A 15,605-nucleotide genomic window follows, 5' to 3' on the forward strand; every position below is an offset into this window, starting at 1 on the left:
TGTGACATTATCAAAGATCAGCGATCAAACGTCTGGGACACTTCACAACGCAGAACGTTTTTGTCTTTTTCCGGTGGAGGAAAGATACACACAGTGTCCATATAGGCTTTTTTTTTTCACGGCAGGGATCCCTCCGCTTCCCAGCATTGCACACTAGCGAGCTAGCCACTGGCAGTTAGCAGTTTCTCTTCACTTTGACCACTAATCCTCCTACAACCACGATGGCTGCACCAGATTGGACGAACGCTAAACCTGGGGCTCACGGATTTCAAAAGAGACCAAATGGCAGCGCGTTTGGATAACAATCTTTTATTTTACAAAAATAGTTCACCGAAATAAGTTTCTGAAAACATTTAAAGTGAGAAATAGGCTATGCAGTTTGAATCTGATATTTATTTCGACAAGGTCAGTTTGAAAACATGTCGTGAGTTTTTGAGGGGCTGCCCGCTCCTCTAAAGCGTCGACCTATGAACGGATCTTGACGACAGCACGCGATCGGTCTGAGGGCTGGTCGTAGTTGTAGTGTAGTTGTAGTGTCGCCACTCTTCCGTCCAAGACACAGCAAGATTTTATGGCACTATGTCTGACATAGTGACTGTCAAAAAACTGTGTAGCCTGATCCTGGCATTATCCAAGCCTCTTGGTTGGATCGAGATATGGCTGCAATGTGTAGATTAATGACCGTGTCAGAATGTGTTAATAGAGGGTGATGGTGGTCTCCGTGGTGGGGCCCAGAGGGAGGCCAGCTGATTTAGAGTGGCTAGTCACATTGAGAGTGAAACCTTTGCTGTAAATGCCAGGCAGCGGCCTCTCATGGCTCCTAACTTTAGTATTTTATCTGGTCTGCTCTAAATCTCTCTCCCATATTAACTTTTCACTTGACAAATGCACTTCTCCAGCTCTTTCTTCTTTGCTTTCCTTTCCCAGTCACATTCTAATGCTCTCCTCCTCCCATCTGCGTCCTCCACCCTCCTCTCAGTGTTTCCATCACCTTACATAAACTCCAGTGAGGCGGGAAGTCAGCCAGGCCCCAGACAAGAAAAACATACCCCCAAACAAGGATTTATGGAATGGGAACCTAGCGAACGCCAGTGAGTGGGTGTGCTTGCGAGTTCGTGGATGAAGGCGTTTCCACCCGGAGCATTCTCTGACCCTCGGTGTACACTCATTACTCCTCACCACAGCCCCACACAGCAGAACACAAGCAGAGCTGAGGAATGATGGTGATTTAGCATAACTCTACTTGCCACGCTGTGAAAACGGGCCCCAGTGTCGCTCCAAATCAATGTTCTGGGTTGCAAGGGAAAGTTTTAATGTCCATTTCCACAATTCAAGTCTGCGGAAAGCATTGTTAACATATTATTGGAACTCTCCAAATGTTGCTGTCAGATGTCCCATATCAGTTGAACTTAAAAGTCCCATGGCATGAAGATTTCACTTTATGAGTTTTTTTTAAGATAAATATGAGTTCCCCCAGCCTGTCTATGGTCCCCCAGTGGCTATAAATGGTGATAGGTGTAAACCGAGCCCTGGGTATCCTGCTCTGCCTTTGAGAAAATGAAAGCTCAGATGGGCCAATCTGGAATCTTCCCTTTATGATGTCATAAGGGGAAAGGTTACCTCCCCTTTCTCTGCTTTGCCCGCCCAGAGAATTTGGCCCACCCATGAGAAAGAGAGAGACATCATGGCTTGCAAACAAGTGAAGAGTGGCAGTTGGTCATAACCAGCGACTGAGATTTGCTTTAGCATCTTATGCAGCAGTCAGTTCTAAGCAATGCTAGTAGGAACTAGCCTTGATGGCTTTATTCACAATGGTTAATTTCTCCCATATATTTGCCATCTCGTAAAAACATTTTTTTTCATGTAGCTGGTCTGGTTTTAGTGTGAGAAGTGTTTTCTTGAAATATATATCTAAATGATGCATAATTGTGAAGTACATTTTTGTGACTTCTTAACAGATTGAAAATGACAGCTGAGCTTTTAGAATCAGAGGGTTTTGAACGGCTAAACAGACTGTCTCTGGTGTTGTGAGGATAGTAAACCTTAAGGGATGATTTTGGATTATCACAGAGATCGGGGACCATGGCGACAGTTGTAAAATAAAATCCAACAGACAATCTGACAGGTTGTACATGAGCCAATTGTGAAGCTAAGACTGGTTCCCTCTGCATTGCCATGATTTGTTCAGCAATTTGCATAGGTCAGCCTGATTTGGAGACACAATCAACCAATCAGAGCTTTGTAGGGGTGATTAAGAATGTGGATATCATCTTCCTACAGAGCTACAAGGCATAAAGGCCTGCAGCTTCTTCACTGCTGCAGCTGCTGTCTTGATAGTCTCCCATTGCCAGACCTTCCTCGAAAGTGCTACAGAGAAGGGTTCCTGGATGGGAGAAAAACGTGCTCTGGTTTATTGGCATTTCTTTAAACCAATCACAATCGTCTTGGCCGGCGCTAAGCCTTGGGAAGGACCTTGCTTTTTTGGAACAGTGGTTGTTTTAGTGGTGCAACAGAAAACTCAGATTGGACAGATAGTCTAGCTAGCTGTCTGGATTTACCCTGCAGAGATCTGAGGAGCAGTTAACCATAGTCCTTATTATTCCACCGGAGTTCAAAATGCCAACACACAGAATAGGAAGATAACGGACATCCGGTCAAAAATTGGCGACATGCGGCGGAATTTCCGGCCGCAACGGAGCAATCCCGAAACGTCGCCGATATAGACTATTGATTTGGTAACTGTTCTATTCTCACACAGTTTATCAGTTCTTTTTCACTTTTGTTCTTACTCTGTAATGGAAGCGACTTGAAATGAAGTACTGTACAACACTCGAAATACAAGGTACTTGAGTAAAAGTACATTAACAGATTTTTTTTCGAAATACTCACAAAATTACAAGTAGAAAAAAAACCGACTTTGTTGCAGTAACAAAAGTGTTTGTTGCTTAGTTGCTTGATGAGAATTAGAGGGGTCACTGATGCAGAGAATTGCAGACGTCATCGCAGATGAGCTGCCATATAAACCCAAAGACCTCAATGCATGCAGGAATGTGTGCATAATAACTTGCACCTGCATTAGAAGAGCTAGGTCTCAGTGGGTTGAGACTGTGTAAGGGAGCGTGAGCAGGAGGGTGTTGGCTAGTATGTTAGCTTTACAGTTGCAAATGCTCCTAAGCTTGTATGTGGAGTGGATAGTGGTGAATGTTGGAGTGCATGGTTTCTATGTGTGCAGACGTTTTTGGGCAGTGTGATTCCAGCTATTAACTGCTGATTCTGAGAGATTTTGCTGCCAGGACATGGGGTAATAGGAAACACATGAATGTGCAGAATTGTGTGTGTGCGTGTGCGTGTGCGTGTGTGTGTGTGTGTGTGTGTGTGTGTGTGTGTGTGTGTGTGTGTGTGTGTGTGTGCGCATGCGTGTTTTTAGGTGTCTATGCATTCTTTAAAGGCTCATATTTAGTGACTCTGGCCCAGACAACTGAGGCAAGAAAAGCAGAGAAGAAAATGTTTGTGTTAGAGCAGAGAGAGCTGGCAAGTCTGTGGAGCTGAGTGCTCGTTTTCCCTTTTCCTACCAACTGGATCTGCACTTTTATTTCACAGTCCCATCACTGAGTAGCCATGTACAGATAGAAATACACAGCAGCCCCACGCTTTGCTAAACATTTAAGACATACGGTAGATGATTTTTACTCTATCCACTGTCTGTGTTGTGTCTATTGTGAATTGATATTCTTAGTGTCTGTATGTTGTTGGGCCCCCTCCGAAAAGCTTTTTGTAGCTTATTTGGGGTTCCCCATATCACGCGTCCTATACATATGATCAATGTACCGTCTGATATTTTGTTTTTTAATGATACGATGTTGATGTGTGAATACACTCAACTGAACTGAACATAAAACATCATAAAACTGTGTTAACTATGGTAGTTCATTCTTGACACAGGCGTGGTTTTGGCGTGGAAATGGTCAAATAAAATCGTCCCCAGTTGTTTTTACAGATTTTGACATCTTTAATCCCAAAACAATATTGCAATCAGCCTCGGAAAAGCAAGTCCAAATCACTCATGTAGCTCCTGATAGCCTGTCATGTTCGAAGTGAAGCCGCCACAACGTCCGCGGTGCCATTCAGAGATGGCGTGTCGAAGCTGTAAGCCGTTAGCATGAAGCAAAAACAACTTTCCCAGCTACAGCAGCAAAGTGTATAGGTCAACGGGCAGAGCCTCTGTGGAATCTGCTGCTCATGTGGCGTGAGGCCCCCCCAAGGTGCACCGGCTGCTCCCCAACACCAGTTCATCACAAATCCTCCCGTTCATTCTCTGTTGAATCCCTACATTGAGTACGTTTTAAATACACGCTATTATTCCACTATTATTCCAAATATGACAATATTCCAAATTTGATACGGGTCATGCAACAGCTTATTGTGTTTGAATATTCTGAATAAGACCTTTTTTAACATGTGGGATATAGCGGTATAATTCAGGTTTTAGAAGCATGTATACAGCGCATTCGGAATATGCGTCTCAATCTGGGGTTTTATATAATTCTAGCCTCTGTATTAACTAGTGCTGACAAACGATTAAAATATTTAATCGCGATTAATCGCATTAATGTCATAGTTAACTCGCAATTAATCGCACATTTTTATCTATTCTAAATGTCCCTTGATTTCTTTTTGTCCCATTATTTTTTTTTTCTCATTTTAATGCTCTTATCAACATGGAAAAGTGGATCGGCTTGCTTTGTGCTTTAACGAGGTGGGCGGAGAATTGGCATCAGCTGTGTGCTTGTCCATCAAGTGGTATTTCAGACTGGACATGCTGCGATGATAGCTCAGTTCACAACAACAAAACCCACAGATCACTTTGGTCTTGTCAGTGGAACCATTTGGCAACTTTTTAGAAGTAAACTTTCCATTCAGAATCTTATTGGCATCCATTTTGGCGTCTCGCGCTCGCCATCCACTCAAAACCTAACGTTAGCCTACTACTCTTTGGCCGGCTCGCAAGCCCAAACAAGTGTGTGCGGCGTGCCTGTTGTTTAGTTTCCGGTCTAGCTAGATCCGGTGTGGTGTTGTAGTTTTTCTAACGTTAACTAGTTGTTGCAACAGCATGTGAAAAAAACTACAAAGTTTGCTATGCCAAAAAGAACGTTAATCTCGCAATAAAAAAAATGTACGCTGTTAAAATGGGTTTGCGTTAACGCCGTTAATAACGCGTTTAACTGACAGCACTAGTATTAACTAGTATCTACTAAACTCTTCTAAATCTTGATTGATGTTGGCAGTCGTAAAAGCCAACAAGCTGTGGAAAATCACCATGTCCATCTGTTAACTAGAGCGGTTCCTGTCTCTTCCTGCCTGCTTCCGTTAATTAGCAGTACACTGTAGAGACAGAGGAGTGTTTGTCAGTTGGAGATGTGGCAGCTCAACACAGACTTGGCCACAGCACTGCATTCCTCACAAAAATCACTGGAAACGTGGTACAGTCAAGTTTCAGTGGGATGTCTGAATAAAAATGTGGGAAAATATGTTCATGTAATTGAAGTCCAAATCCTCTATACACTCACATTTACTCACTCATGTTTTACAAATGCAAATTTACACTTGTATGTACACACACACACATATACATACACATCATAAAGCAGCGTATTAAACCATGAGCACCTTCTCAGCTCAGGGTGTTCAGTGAGTGACATTTAAGGGCAGTCTGACTCAGTTCATTAAACAGGATCAGACATAACGGGACCTCCCTGCAGGAGTTAGGGGTCAGGTGTCGGGACCCCTGGGCTTCGGGGGCATGGGTGGAAGGTGGGAGGAGGTGTGGGTCTGTCAGTCCGATTCTTTCGAGCTGGTTTGAGAAACAGTGCAGAGCCACACAGCAAATGACTGAAAGTCACGTAGTGGTTTTTTTTGTTTGTTTTATTATTTTCTTTTTTTACATTTTTCAGAAATTTGTTTACAGCAGAAAGTGGACCCATGTTTCTGAAGTACATTTAAACACACCTGTTGTCCATTAGGGGCTTGTTAAGTGCTGTTCCCTGATAGTGACTGTTCTTTTGATCGATCAGAAATCAGGAATGAAAGCTGTGTGTTTGGGAGAGATGACGCATAACTTGTATGCATTCCACGTATTTATTACTGCTTGCACCACATTGCTCCGCTCAGGGCCGCATAGGGAGGAGGTCACGGTGAATGGATGGGTCCTAAAAATACAGGGCTTTCAAGCAGGGGAGCGGAGTTTGCGTCCCGGAAGAAGTTAAGGAGAAAACGCAAGACTTTCACCCAGCAGGCGGGTGTTCATGTCCTGGGAGTACTACTTAAGGGGGCCGCTGTTTTTAAATCTAAACCATGATGTTTTTATCTAATCTTAACTAGTCGTTTTGGTGCCAAAACTTAACTGTCGTCGCTGCATTACGGTCACCTTTTGTCGGCTAAACGTAACTGTGACGGCCTCTGAAATGACCGTAACCTTACGGTGACCGGTAGCGGCTCACAGCCACCTTTTCTCAGTTAATTTAACTGTAAAGACCACAAAACGTAACTGTCGTGTGACTGGCCGGCGGTCGCTGTAATTTCGTAGGATATCATACGAATTGTTGTGAATACGTTGCATAATTGAATATGGTAGGAGTAGGAGGGGCAAGGAGGCGGAGGACAAGAAGGACAGAGAGCATGAGAGAAGGAAGTTAAGATGGCTGAGTTCATGGGTTTGGGGTTGGACCGGTTTATGCAGCGGATTTCCTCTGGTCTGGCCTGTTATTTCGGTGTTTGGTATCTGCTTCTAAAGGACATATCGGTCAAATAGTAATTCATGTGCATTCCCATGAACTCCCATGTTCATACTGTATGTCAGCATCCAGAGTTTGCCTTTATTACATTCTGTCCATCTTACACATGAGAGTCCTTCACTCGACAGTGAGTATTCTGTACTCTGTTGTTGACCCAAAACATGGCCGTAGTGTCTGTGACATAACCAACATGTTTATTGTAGCTGTTCAGCAGCTGCAGTGTGGGCTTATACTGTAGTTGAAGAGAGAAAACGTGTTTTCTTTTAGCATACTTGTTTATAATTATTATTATTATTATTATTATTATTATTATTATAATCAGCAAAAGCTCAGGAATGGATTGGGCCTCACTGTTGATATGATCTAATACAAAACTGCAGTAATCTGCCTAGTTTAGGACATCCATCAATTTAGTTGTGAGGAGAAAAGCCTAAAGGCTTTCTGGACTTTGGTCAGATACACAGCAGATGAACAAGACTAAGCACCTGCAGTCCTTGAGGCCGTTTTTAAGCTGCCTACACATGATCTGTGGAGCAGAGCAAAGAGGCAAAGTGCAGCGCAGGAACGTTCCTGAATTATTTGCGCCCATTAGAGGGTGACACGGGAATCAATTGTCCATCCCATCCCGAGCCCACGAAAATACTCCCGTCATATCCCGATCACTTGACTGCCCCCCCCCCAAAAAAAATCCTGTCCTGCAAAATCCTGACAGAAAGACTCCCAAATATGTTGTCTAAAGTTATCAGACTCTGTTGCGGACTCTGTCGCGGACACCTGTGCGTTTGGTTAATCGCGGTGAAATCACTGAGGTGAGGTTGCCTCGAAATTTAGGCTACACTATACATGCATAAAAAAAACCTGATTGAGACGCATATTCCGAATGCACTGTATGTCCAAAGAATGCTTCTAAAACGTCTTAATCGGAAAACGCTATATTAGACCTTATTCGGAATATCCAAAGAGAATATGCTGTTTACCTGACCTGTATCAAATTCGGAATATTGTTATATTATAAAAATACTATAAAAATAGTAAATTATTAGTGTTCATGTAAATATATTCAGAGAGTCAGCATTTTTGTAAGTCAGAGCCAAACACACATTTGCTGACAGACAGAGAACACTACTTCTTTTGGAAATGAAGTAGTACATGTTTTTATCAAGGCAGATTTATTTATATTTTTTAGCAATTCTTGAGCAGAAAGTTTGGGTTTTAGGGCAAACTATGACAGAAATGTGGAGGTATGTGTGTGTATTAAATATCAGTTTTTAGCCCAAAAATCTTGCTATCTCTGTCAGGTTTCAAAAATGCAAATCGGTGTACTTGGCTGCTTCTGTTAGTCTTTTTGTTTCCCTCTGTAATCCCCCCTGTCCTATTTGGTCCTCGTTTTATTGTCCTGTATCTGTCTGTCCCAACACAGAGTATTTTAAGGATTTCATTTTTTTTGGGGGGTTGGGGGGGTGAGACTATCTCTGTTAAAAGGACAGCCAGCAGCTGGCCATGCCTGCCAAATCCTCCAAACAAAACCCACCCACCAGCTCCATCTGCTTCCCAAGTGGAACCCCATGACACAGACACACACACACACACACACACACACACACACACACACACACACACACACACACTTACTTGGTGCTCTTTGATTCTAAGACAACGGAAGCCTAAATCTGTTATTATTACATCAGATCCCTTTTAAAACAACAAATCCCTTGTTCGCTTTTACGATGCGATACAACTTTATTGTCAGTTTACACTGAAATGAATTTTGCGTTCCCGAGCAGCTCCGCTCAAAAGGAGAGAAAAATAAAGAAAATACAAAATAAAAAAAAAATACACGCAAAGTTAGACAACAATTGCACATAAAGTACACAGTAACAGCCATGACAAAGAACCATGTTCTATCATGATATGCTCGGATCCAGATCTTAATTGGCAGCAAACTGGTTTTTGTTTAGCAACAGCATAGACTGATGTATAAAAGAGGTTAAATATTTATTTTCATATTATATTTGTATCATTTGGCTGAGAATACTTCTTCACAGATTGGGCTTGACTGGCATCTCTCTCCCTGTTAGCTGTGGTGTCCATCTACTAGGGCAAGAGAAACGACTCCTTTATCATTCTTATTAGTACACAAAGTCTGGTGACCTCACATAATAACGCCCGCCTTCAACCTAAGCGGAGGGCTAATTAGCCCGAATAACTGGTAACATCTGTGTGGGAGTTAAAGTGGCATTCAGTCAGTTAACCCTAACCCAATTAAAAATGCCATAATTGACCAAATGACACTGAATGAACAGTCACCCCTTCAAATAAAGTGGTACTAGAGCTGGGCAATATATCGATATTATATCGATATCGTGATATGAAACTAGATATCGTCTTAGATTTTGGATATCGTAATATTGCATAAGTGTTGTCTTTTCCTGGTTTTAAAGGCTGCATTAGAGTAAAGTGATGTCATTTTCTGAACTTACCAGACTGTTGTAACTGTTCTGTTATTTGTCTTTACCCACTTAGTCATTATATCCACATTACTGGTGATTATTTATCAAAAATCTCATTGTGTAAATATTTTGTGAAAGCACCAATAGTCAACACTATAACACTATAACAGAGGCTGTTACCTTTGTGGCTGTGGATTTTCTTGCTGTCCAACATTATCTTCCTGGTAAGGTTGTGATGGAGAGATGCAAAAAAATAAATAAAAAAAACTCAGAGGGGTTTAATCTGGGCACTCTCTAATGCATAATCCAATTACAATATAAAGAAACTAAAATATCTAATAAATTTGAACCCATGCGCTCATGACTGACACAACAAACTGTTGATTTCAAGCTGCAAAGGAAACCTAAAATGTGACCGTGATGTGATTGGTTGCACTGTATCACTGACACGCTGTGTGTTCTCTCTCTGTCTGTGTTTCAGGTGGCCGTTGTAAAAAAAAAATTAAAAAAAAGACGATGAAGACAAAGATGGTGAGATGGAGGATCCAGACGAATGGAAGAGCCCCAGTTCTCTTTATTTATTACCTTCACAATGTGTGTGTGTGTGTGTGTGTGTGTGTGTGTGTGTGTGTGTGTGTGTGTGTGTGTGTGTGTGTGTGTGTGTGTGTGTGTGTGTGTTGCGTGCGCATGAGTAAGAGAGTTAGCCTTGAGTATAGATAGGAAAGCATGTGTGTGCATTTGTGAACGGTACCTAAGATTTCAGGCTATCATTTGCAAATCAAATTTTGTTTACTTTTTATAAGGTTCCAATAACTCGTATATATCATTGTCACAGTATAAACAAAAGGACAATACTATTGTTTTGTGTTTTGTGTTTGTAACTAGCCTCCTATTTAAGAATGTATATTTGTATGTATGATATACTCATCTAGAAACTATATAATGGACAGTTTTAATATTGCTTCATCGTATCACCGCTACACTGCTCACGCCAAGACACATAACGCAACACACGCATACAGGAGACATGCATACAAGCAAAAAAAAACATCTTTGAAACAAAAGCAAAGAAGAAAATGAATCCTAAAGAGTTAGTTTTCCATGTCTTTCTCATTTGTGATTTGAAGACAATAATAATATTAATAACAATAATAATAATAATAATAATGGAGGGCTATCAGGTGGTGTAACACGTCCTCTGGCAGCCATATTGGAGGTCCTCGGTTCTTGGGTAGCTGAGAACAGTTGATGTTGTTTTAAATGTACAATTGTGCTGACTCGGCAGGCTTTAAGACATGGTTAATGTGCTAGTTTAAAGGTGAACTTACTGTTTAATGACTGATTGCGGTATTTGTCAGGTAGCTGTCACCATTTTGGTGTCGACGGATAATTCAAACTAAAGCCTATATCTACAGTAGGAGGCAGTAGTGAATAGATGTCAGTAGCTGTAAATGAACAAATTAATCTTTGTCAGATATTTCTCTTTCTCTCCTTGTTTGCCAGCGTTAAAGTTGCATATTAGGAAATGCATTTTTTCACAGCCTTATTTTTGTAGCTTTGACCATCATTTCCCGTCAGTTACAGGAATATGTTTTACTCTCAAACAACATTGATTTAGGGACTGCGTAAAGACTGCGTATCAAGAACTATGTGCAGTAAGTGCACAACGGATTGTTGAGATTTGGGAGTGACACCCTTCTTTGCATTGGTTCGCAGAAACGTTTACGTGCATCTCTACAGAAACTTGAGTCCAGCCATAGCCTCGCCGCCATTTCCCCCAGTGGCCGACCTAGGTACTGCAACAGAACCTATCCCCTGTGCTCTAGTCTCGCATTGCCAGAACTATCTCCACAGCGCTGTGAAGGAAGGTCTGGCTACACCACACACACATTCTGGGATAGGAGTAAAAAAAAAACGTTCTGGGTTGCTTGCATTTCTTTCAACCAATCACAATCTTCTTGGGCGGCGCTAAGCTCCGGACGCAGCGACGGTGCCTCAGTTAAAATATTAAATTAACTGTGGACGCAATACAGTATCGTGATCTATTTAAATTAGCTGGAAACATGGTTAAACCTCATTGGCTCTTACCAGTGTATCTCCGTGTGTACTTCGTCTACAGCAATCCCACCAATCGCTCCCAAAACGTCCAGTTAGAGAGGAAATGCCCTAAACATATTCTTTGTAAATCTTTACAATCATTCCCCTAAAGAACCAAGCAGGCACCATCCAAATTTTCCTCAAAACTTGACATTTTCAGCGTGTAGCTCGAAGTTTGTCGTTGTCTCCCGAAGCGAAAGGGATTTTGAGAACAGCAACACACAGAGAGCAAATATCCTGCGCATGAGCCAGGCGCCAGATCTCAGGCTTTGTCCTGGAAATTTACTTCTGTTGATCCAGCCTACCTGTGGTCTAAAAGTCATTTTCCCTGCTGAACACGATTATAAATCTGTAAAACGGTTGATAAGGTCAATAATTATTCTTTGTATTATGCGATTTTTCAACTATGAGGCTGCAAAAGCTATTTTTATGCATGACATCTTAGTGTGAAGTCTCTGAGACTGGCCACTGGGCTCGAGGAAGGACACTAACGAGCAAGCACACCGGGCCACACAATACGCATAAACATATTTGCAATACAATGTAATGAATGATTATAGTGGACTTTTCAATATTTGCAATGTGACATATGGTTTTGTGAGTAAAATGTTATCAAAATCCAAACGAATGATGGCCAAATCTGCAAAAGTAAGACCCTGGTTATTTAAAAATGCTAGTCTTAGGATTCCCTTACATAATTTCCAATGGACCTCCATAATGTAATCAGACCTGGCTCATATGGGTTTTGTGTTGCAACTGAAAAGCCTCTCTAACATAAATTATCTCTGCTGGAGATGTTAAAGGTGCACACATAAGACGACAGGGACAGCACCAACCTGTGTGCAATACTGTAATTGACAACAGGTGTGTGTGTGTGTGTGTGTGTGTGTGTGTGTGTGTGTGTGTGTGTGTGTGTGTGTGTGTGTGTGTGTGTGTGTGTGTGTGTGTGTGTGTGTGTGTGTGTGTGTGTGTGTGTGTGTGTGTTAAATAAACATGGGCAATAGATAAGCATTGGGGCTTCCATCCATGCACATGAGCTAATGTACAAAAGGAGAAACACCAAGGCAATAGGCTGTGTGGCCTATTGTTGGATCCTGCCCACGACAATCGTCCCTTACACTTTATCTGATACCAACAAAAGGTCTGCAATATTTTATTAGAAACAGTCTATGTCAATAACTTTTTGTCAAGCTCATGAGTGTGTAGGGATGAGTGCTTTTCAGGGTGTGGTAGTGTGTGTGCAGTATGTGTACTGTAGGTGGCGATTAACTTTGATTAGTCCCTTCCAACCCGTTCTCTCTCCCAACTCGTCCAATACGAATGCTTGGTCAGTGTCTCTCAGCGTCAGATACGACGCTAAAATCTCCCTTTAGCGTCTGTATGGAACGCACAGGGCGGAGCAGCAGCTCGACCGCGGCGCTGTAAGATGATGTAGTATTAAGAGAGACAACACTAGAGAGTAGTATGACAGATCGAGAATCCTCCTGAGGAGGCAGGTTGGGGGGGTGGATGGGTCAAACAACACAGGACTTTCACCCAGGAGAGCGGGGTTCATGTCCCGTTCTTGTCCTGCGTGTCACTGAAATGTACATTTTGTAACCCCACCCACCATCTTTTCCTAAACCTAACTGTCCCGTTCTTGTGATGCATTACGCAAACCTACGTTCCGACCGAGAGCGTCATAAAGTGATGCCAAGAGTCCCGACCGAGTGCGTCAAACAGCAAACGCCAAAGACACCTGACCAAGAGTCGCTTTCTGACGCGGTGGGAGTGAGAATGCGTTGGTCCCTTCAACACCAACATGAGCTCTTATGCAGAGTCTTCCCTTAAATGTATGCCCCTCAACATCCTACACGTTCTAAATGTTTTGCAACTTTTTATGACAATATGACGAAGGTCAGATATATAGCGTAGTATCATCAGCAAAAGATGTTTATACTGTTTTATGGCTTTCTTTGGATGTTTTGTGTGAAAATATCTGACTATTACAGCTTAGATGTATGGTGATAATAGTTGTGAAGTACTATCAATACAATGGCTTCCTCCTTATCAATCAGTTTGAATTCGACTGGAACAATAATATTGGCCCTGCACTGTTGATTAGCCCCAGAGATGAGGCTGCAGATGTGACGTCATGGAGATCTGGAACTGTGGATACTTATCATGTCGCTCCATGGCTTATCACACACACTTACTCACATTTATAATATAGATGTCTTGCCTGCTAGGATAACATTCCCACACCCATCGAGTCCTATCAGCTACAGTATGGTAAAAGCCTGCAGCCCCTAAATGCCCCCCCACCCCTCCAGCTGGTATTTGCTTTGCAGTCTGTCACATTTAATAATACATTTTTGATTTTTTTTTTTTTTACTATCTCAATACAAACCTAACCGAATCTCCTTACCCCAACGCCTAATATTTGCATCACAGGCGATTTTCTGGAAATTCGGTTACAATTTTTACTACATTTGGATGGAAAGTTGGCTTGGGACTGCTAAATATTAGTTTTGGCTGAACTTTGGAATGAATTTTTCCACAGAACAAGGACTGTGGATTTCCCCCCCTATCATTTACAGTGTAGCCACTTGAGTTGAGATAGACTTGAACATTTCTGAACCTATCCTTTAAATGAGGAAAATCAATAAAGAGAAAGATTGGAGTCTTATAGTGCTTTGGTATTTTACCAAGACTGTGTTCCAGTCTAGCTTCTTCGACAATAGAGAGTAGTGGCTCTGAGGCAAAATAAATGATTATGGGCTAGACTCTCCCAAATAGTGTTTTGAAAATGCACTTTAAAGAAAAATCTGTTTGCCCTACATTCCAGCCTGTATGGTCCCTTTTATGCACTTGCTTTGCCCCTAATGATAAATATATATGAACCAGCCATTCTTACAAATGTAAATATCATCCCCCGTTTTGAACCTTAACCACAGATTGAGGAGAGCTCATAGAAATGCTGTACTTGAAGTTATCTTGCAGCTTTTCAGTTTCATCCCCAGGCTGTGATTGTGCAGCAGAAAAAAGGGGAGGAAAGGGGGTGGGTAATGCCAGTAAAGTGCTGTGACAGAAGAGGGTTAATACCAAGGAGCTGTGCTACGATTGCCCAGCCGCATGTGGCTTTAAGGGATTGCAGGCAGTATTAGCAGCTGAATAATTATTTCTGGCATGTTTCTCCTTGTGGCACACATCGCTTTGTTTGCCCATCGACACTTTTTTTTTCCGTGGAGTTCGGCAGCCTGCAGTCTTGTACAAAAACTTATATTTTTGAGTCCTGGGTGGACAGAGTTCCTGAAGGCACTCTCTGTTCAAACTTGAATGTTCTTCGTATATTTCAAATAAAGTCCGGTGAAGGACAGACTTGGTGGAATTGCACATTTAGCACTGTGACAGGAAAAATGAGAAATAATATCAGTAGAAGAAGGAGAAGAAATGTCAAAAGGTGGAAATTGATTAGGTTGTGACATAGTGATGCTTCCACAATGTTGTATACAGGGTTACAAAGGTCCCCTTAACCCTTGTGTTGTCTTCCCATTGACCATGCAACTTTTGTTTTTATGGGTTTAAATTTAAAATGAAAACTATTTGGTCGTCTTTTCTCACTTTTTTTTCACTTTTTAACGTTCTTTTATAATTTTTTTCCTATGCTATACAATTTAATCAAACCAAATGTAATGAAAGTGGTGAACTGATCGTTTATTTTACTTGTTATGAGCGTTGTATGGAACAGTCCACGTAATTATTTTGGACAATTTGGTTGAAAGAAACCCAAATTTCTGATTATAGAATTGTTTTTGAAAATGGGTCAAATTTGACCCGAGGACAACAGGAGGGTTAATACTATCAAAGAGAAATCATATATGAATAACCATATATGATAAATATAAATAAAAGGCATCTATTTTTGGCATTCTTTATCGTGTGGACAGAAGTGGCATCGCTAGGAAAAATAGGTTGGATCCAAGTGGCATCCTCGCTGTGCTGAACAATGAATCTGTGTTTTGCAACTTTTTCCAACAAAGCTTCTTTTGCATTTTCTTTTTCCTTTTTGAATGCTGCACTGAAAGTACGTCATTTTCACAAGTGGTTTCGGAAAAACAGAAGTGTCGTCAGTCACTTCGTCAAGTGAAACAATATAGTATACAGTAGATTAGCTGTTGCATTATTTGTTACGACCCGTATGTAATGTTATTATGGAAGATGTAATGTCCTTCTGTAAACGTTGTTTAATGTTGTTTTACCTGAAATAAAATTTAATAATGCTTCA

At 41.5% G+C, this 15,605-nt stretch overlaps 1 protein-coding gene across 5 annotated transcripts in view; it reads left to right on the plus strand.

The window, feature by feature from the left end:
* cdk14 (cyclin-dependent kinase 14) overlaps positions 1-15,605 on the plus strand; it is a 253,273-nt gene extending 237,668 nt beyond the window's left edge. For all 5 annotated transcript variants that reach the window (XM_039805595.1, XM_039805598.1, XM_039805600.1 and 2 more), the window contains one exon: positions 9,723-15,605. The gene's annotated coding sequence lies outside the window, so the exon portion shown is untranslated. The remainder of the gene's footprint in view (positions 1-9,722) is intronic.

This window comes from Perca fluviatilis, chromosome 7 (assembly GCF_010015445.1).
Source record: "Perca fluviatilis chromosome 7, GENO_Pfluv_1.0, whole genome shotgun sequence".
NCBI classification, from domain to species: Eukaryota; Metazoa; Chordata; class Actinopteri; order Perciformes; family Percidae; genus Perca; species Perca fluviatilis.